Source organism: Gopherus evgoodei, unplaced genomic scaffold, assembly GCF_007399415.2.
Source record: "Gopherus evgoodei ecotype Sinaloan lineage unplaced genomic scaffold, rGopEvg1_v1.p scaffold_374_arrow_ctg1, whole genome shotgun sequence".
Classification (NCBI taxonomy): domain Eukaryota; kingdom Metazoa; phylum Chordata; order Testudines; family Testudinidae; genus Gopherus; species Gopherus evgoodei.
The window spans coordinates 1-5,860 of NW_022060043.1; the positions used below are offsets into that span (position 1 = coordinate 1).

The 5,860-nt window shown below is 49.9% G+C and overlaps 1 non-coding gene across 1 annotated transcript; it reads right to left on the bottom strand.

The window, feature by feature from the left end:
• Positions 1-5,478: 5,478 nt before the first annotated feature.
• TRNAS-GCU lies at positions 5,479-5,560 on the bottom strand. The gene has a single exon. It is a non-coding gene; the product is annotated as a tRNA-Ser (tRNA).
• Between the last annotated feature and the right edge of the window lie 300 nt (positions 5,561-5,860).

Genomic DNA, 5,860 nt, shown 5'->3' on the forward strand with positions numbered 1-5,860 from the left:
TAACTAAAGCCACATCCCCCTTTAGTGTAGGCCTAGCATGAAAGTGAGACAAGACCCAGCTCCATGAAATTAAGGACCACAAACTTCCTCTGTAGTTGGCAGGACTTGAATCTGCACAGGGAAACTACAATGGATTTCTAGCCCATCGCCTTAACCACTTGGCCACAACTACTTGCTTGACATGTGGCTCTCACTGCACTCTAGTTCTGTTCTTCCTGAGTGATCAATTCCAGTTGTTTCCTCAGACCAGCTTCCACAACACACACACTGCTGTGCCGTTGTGTAAGTGTGTCCATGGCTGAACAGCAAGAATTCCTGCTCCTTTCCCTTCTGGCTGGAGCATGAGGAGAGTGTGTTCGTGGTTAATGACGCTGCTGTAGCTTGTTGTCCATTTCCTGCCTTGCTCATTCAGACAGTCCCCTTCCCGCCATATCCCCAGGGCTTTGCCAGGGGGTTGGTGGCTCCTTTCTTTCCTCACCCTGGAGTAAACTCAGCTTTTTATTCCATCCTTGATGTTTCAAGGAATAACAACAGATGACCAAGAAAGAGGTGGACAGGGTGGGACTCAGGGGAGGGGCAGAGAGGCGTGGGCGGTGGGCAGGTCAGGCCAGGGGAGGAGGCAGAGAGATGTGGGTGGTGGGCAGGGCCAGCCTCAGGGGAGGGGTCAGAGAGGTGCAAGTGGTGGACAGGGCTAGTCTTAGGGGAGGGGGCAGAGAGGTGTGAGCGACGGGCAGGGTGGGTCTCAGGGGAGAGGGCAGAGATGTGTGAGTGGTGGTCAGGGTGAGTCTCGGGGGAGGGGTCAGAGAGGTGTGGGCAGGGCAGTTCTCAGGGGAGGGGGCAGAGAGGTGTGGGCAGCAGGCAGACCTTGGGGTAGAGGGTGGAGAGGCGCGAGGAGGCCTTGGGGGAGGAGAGGAGTGAGCGAAAGGTGGACCAGCAGCCTCAGCCAAAGAGGAAGAGCAGGGGTGGGAAGTGGCCAAATGGGAGTGAGGGCAGAGCACAGGTGGGGCCTCAGAGGGAGGAGAATGAGTGAAGTGGGGGGACAGCCCCATGGTCTTGGCAAGGCTGCCCAGAGGATTCAGGGGGCCTGGGGCAAAACAATTTCGGGGCCCCTTCCATAAAAAAAAGTTGTAATACTATAGAATGCTATATTCTCATGGGGGTTCAAAAGCCAAGCTCCTGCTGGCCTGTCCCTGCTGTTGTAGGAGCAGCAGTGATTTCTATGATCAAAAGGTCTGTTATACTTCCCCTGCTCCCACTTTTGTCTCCTCTCCCTCTCTGAATGCCCGTGAAGTGGCTTTACCCTTCCCGCTCCCTCCTGGACTACTCGAGGGATGAATGGGCTGGTTGAAGAGCAGAAGAGCTTCCAGGCAGACAAGGTGTCTGGGACTCTAATTAGGCAGCACTCACACCCCCAGAGCATGGACACTGCCCAAGGTGGAGTGTGACCAACCAGATGCAACCAAGTCATCTCTAGTTGCAGACCATTAGGTGCAGGTCCTTAAAAGGAGAAGGGGCCATGTGCTCACGAGAGCACTCACAAGCTTGTACCTCCAGTGAATGCCCTTTGCCTGACCGCCTGGCCAGTGGCTCTCTGCGTTGTATTTCACTGTGCCTCAGGAAGACTTACCTTCATCGCACCGTCCATAGCTGCCCTGTGGGACACTTACCTTGCAGAATCCTGACGTGTTCAGTGCTGTGCCTGTCCTGGGAGCGTGAGTATGTGAGTGTGAGTGTGACACTCCCCTCCTTCTTCTTTTGAGCTTAGCTGTCAGTATAATAAATGTGCTGCTTTCTGCCAAACTCTGGTGGGTCATTAGTCCTCCCTACACTAACTAGCTGGCCCAATTTTGGGTAACACCTGCGATAAACTCAACCCCAGCAGGATAGAGGGTGGTGAAATGAGCTGAGAAAAAGCCTTAGCTTCAGTATCTCCCATACGGTCCATGCTGGAGCTCTTTTTTGATTCTGGGACTGCATGGTCACCTGTGCTGATCGGCGCTCCACGCTGGGCAAACAGGAAATGAAATTCAGAAGTTCATGGGGCTTTTCCTGTCTACCTGGTCAGTGCATCCAAGTTCAGATTGCTGTCCAGAGTGGTCACAATGGTGCACTGTGGGATAGTGCCCGGAGGCCAATACCGTCGAATTGCAGCCACACTAACTCTAATCCGACATGGCAATACCAATTTCAGGGCTACTCTCCTCTTCGGGGAGGAGTACAGATATCAGTATTAAGAGCCCTTTATATCGATATAAAGGGCTTTGTTGTGTGGATGGGTGCAGGGTTAATGCGATTTAATGCTGCTAAATTCAATATAAACTCGTAGTGTTGACCAGGCCAGAGAGAGCAGCAGATTTCCCCTATTGTTTCTTACACTTGTTTTCTTCACTAGCTTTTCCCCTGCACCAAGTTGCTTTTGCTTCTTGTGGCCCTGGCTAGCTCAGATGGCAGAGCATCAAACTTTTAACCTGAGGGTCCAGGGTTCAAGTCCCTGGTCAGGTGATAAACTGCTCCCCAAGCTCGTGACTGTCTTTCTGGAGTCTTATTTGATGTTACTTTTTCTCTTCAGGATTTTCCCTTTCCTCAGAAGGGCCTTTTTCTGTGTGGGTTTGAAGGGGCAACTTCCTGACAGTCCCTTTGTCCTTGCAACCTGGAAGAATAAAGGCCTCTGGGCATATAGCATGTTCCTTCCCTGCACACACACACACATACAAACACACAGAATATCCCTAAGGAACTAGAATCACCTGCTGCCTTCCCCTTTCCTGCTGGATCCCCAAACGAGGATGCTCTTCAGCCTAAACCCATGTCCCCTCTTTTCCCAGTGCCCCTCAGTCCCAACCCTTAGTCCCTCCTATGCACATTGCTCCTCACTCCCCACCAGAGCCTACTCCTCTTCACCCTTCTCCTCTGTCCCAACCCACAGCCCCCTCCTATTCCCAGTGCCCCTCAATCCCAACCCACAGCTCCCTCCTTCCCTCCAGCAGCAGGTGCTTCAGACCCCCCTCAGGAAGATTTTCTTGCAAGGTTTCATGTATGAATCTGCATGTGGATTTTACGGTATGTTGGAAATATGTTGGGTTGCTTGCCGAAATGATCACTTTTGGTTGATGTTGGATTCCCAATCTCCTTGTTATTGGGGCAGGAGAAATAAAGGGTTGTTATCCTTGTTGTGTGAATCGAGGGCAGCACAACTGTACTTGGCAGACCCAGATTGAGGGACTCACTCTGAATTCAATAGCACTTGCTGGGCAGTGGACAGGGGTTCCAAAGCCAAGTGGGCTGGGGCCTGGGTCCTGGGTCCTAATACTAAAATTTAGGAGTCAGATCAATGTTAGGACAGGGTGGCTGTGGAGAGATGAGTGAGTCCCTAGACAGCACAGTGAGTACGGTGCCTTCTTATTTTCCCCCTTTTCCACCCAGGATGGCAGGTGAACTGTACAGAGGCACCTCTGGGCTTGCACTGACTAAGGACAATAGCTGTGAGTAGGGTGCAGAGAGGGGATTGCTCATGTAAAAGGACTTTTGGTTGCTGGACTTATGAACCATAGGGGGAAGGACACTGCCCAGCTTATTTGGGAGTGAGTCTTTTCCTCATGGTTTATGTTTATGTGTTAGGGCTGCTGACATGACCTCTGCTAACCCTGGGCTTACGTTGCAATGTAGACATACCCTGAGAGTACATCTATACTGTGACAAAATCCCTGTGGCCTGTCTGGCCTGGATGATCTGATTTAGATTCCTGGGGCTCAGACTGGAGCCTAGACTCAGAGACCCTCACCCCTCGTGGGGTCTCGGAGGCTGGGCTCAAGCCCAAGGGTCTACACTGTAATTTTATGACCCTGCAGCACAAGCTCCACAAGCCTCAATCAGCTGACCCAGTGTTTGAGAATAGTGACTTGGGTGTGTTAATAATGGCAGTGTAGACATAATGCTAGGCTATGTCCACACTGCAATGAAACACCCAGGGCTGTCCCATGCAAGCTCAGGCTCCCAGGGCTTGGGCTGTGGGGTGGTAAATTTGCAGTGTAGCTATCTTGGCTCAGGCTGAATACCGGGCTCTGGACCCCACAAGGTTGGGAGGGAGTTTAGCAAGCAAAAAAGGTAAAATGGCAGTGGAGTATTACCTTGGACTCAAAGGCATTTCTCCATTGGTCTGTCTGCTTTGAGGCAGGGACAATAACACGTCCTGCTGCATTCGTTATTTCAAAGGGCGGTTTAGGATTTTCATTCTCACACACAGTGCACGAAGCAGGACTCAATCCTTGGTGGAAACTAAATGAGCTGCTCACAGATTCTGGCAGCCACAATGAGCCATTTGGTGTGAGATCCCAGACCTGCCCCTGTCCCACAGTAGGTTAGATAAATGTCTATTAGGGATGGTCTAGACAGTATTTGGTCCTGCCATGAGGGCAGGGGACTGGACTCGATGACCTCTCGAGGTCCCTTCCAGTCCTAGAGTCTATGAGTCTATGAGACTCTAAGGGTACATCTCCATTGCAATGGAGCCCAGATGTGGCACACTGTGCTCAAAGCAGCACCTGGAAGCCCCATATTCAGCACTTTCATATAATGATGACATGGTTTGTACAAAGTCTGCCTGGTGAGGTATCATTTCAAAAGTCTTGATCTGTTGAACATTAATATCTTGTTGGATTGTGTGTTCTCGCATTGGTTGAGAAGTTATGAAGTTTTGCTTTGTTTGCGTTACTGAGATATGTTATGAGGTTGAGAAATGCCCACCACCAGCCTTTCAGGTGTGACAAGGGAGGAGCCAGACTCGCTGCTGGCCCATTGAAGGTATCCACATTCCCAAGGACTATCCCCGGAACCATGTACAATGCAGACTTCTCTGAGATAGCACAGAGACAATGGACACTGCTTGACTTACATCGTAGCAAAGGAGCTTCCTAGCAAGTTGGAAGAAACTATGAAGGAAGGGAAGAGACATCATGACTTGGCCTCTCTCCCCCACAACTCAGCAGCTGGAAACACACCTGGAGGACCAAGACTGAACTGAACTGATTCAGAAATCAGAAGAGAATAATAACAATAATACTTTCAAATCAAAGTCCCCAACCAGACTAGTATTGGTTTTTCAGCAGAAAATTTTCAGTTTGGGGAATTTAGTTTTCTCAGTCAGACCTTGCCAAGGGAAGCAGGGAGAAAATGTTTGAGTTGCCTCCTTCAGAACAGCTTGGCCTTGACACTAGCTTTGGTTCACTGCTCTGGCCTTGCTCGGCTTGAGTGTATTTTAATAATTTGGGGAGGTCCCAGGGTTTGGGGGAGATGATGAGAATGTTACCTATTGAGATAAAAACTAAGAAATACAGCACTAGAGAATTTTTTTTTAAAGAAAACTGGGATTTAGACATTTTATTTAAAGCAAGGGAGTTCTGAGTCGATTTTTGTTTGATCTGTCATTGTACCAAAGGGGAGATGGTTGTTTACAAAGGAAGAGTGGAGACTAAATGCAGCCAATGAGGATGGGATTTGAACCCATGCATCCAGAGCATAATGGATTAGCAAGCCACCACCTTAACCACTTGGCCACCTCATCCAACCTGTCAAGAAAGAGACAGGAGGAGAAATCTAAGGCCAGCAGAGATAGGGACACTAAGGAGTTTTTAAATACCAAGTGGAAGCAGGGGCTGAATGAGCTCCCCTCTCACATCTAGTGAGGAGCTGGGGGAAAGACTTCAGGAACAGACCGTGTTTGCACAGACACACCTACTCTGCTTAGGTATGCAGCATGAAGGGGCCGCTTTCCCAAAGTGACCAGTTTTGGCTGGTGGTGGGTTACAAATCACTTTAGGATTGAAATGTTATTATCCTTCCTGTATGAGTGAAGGGCAGCAGA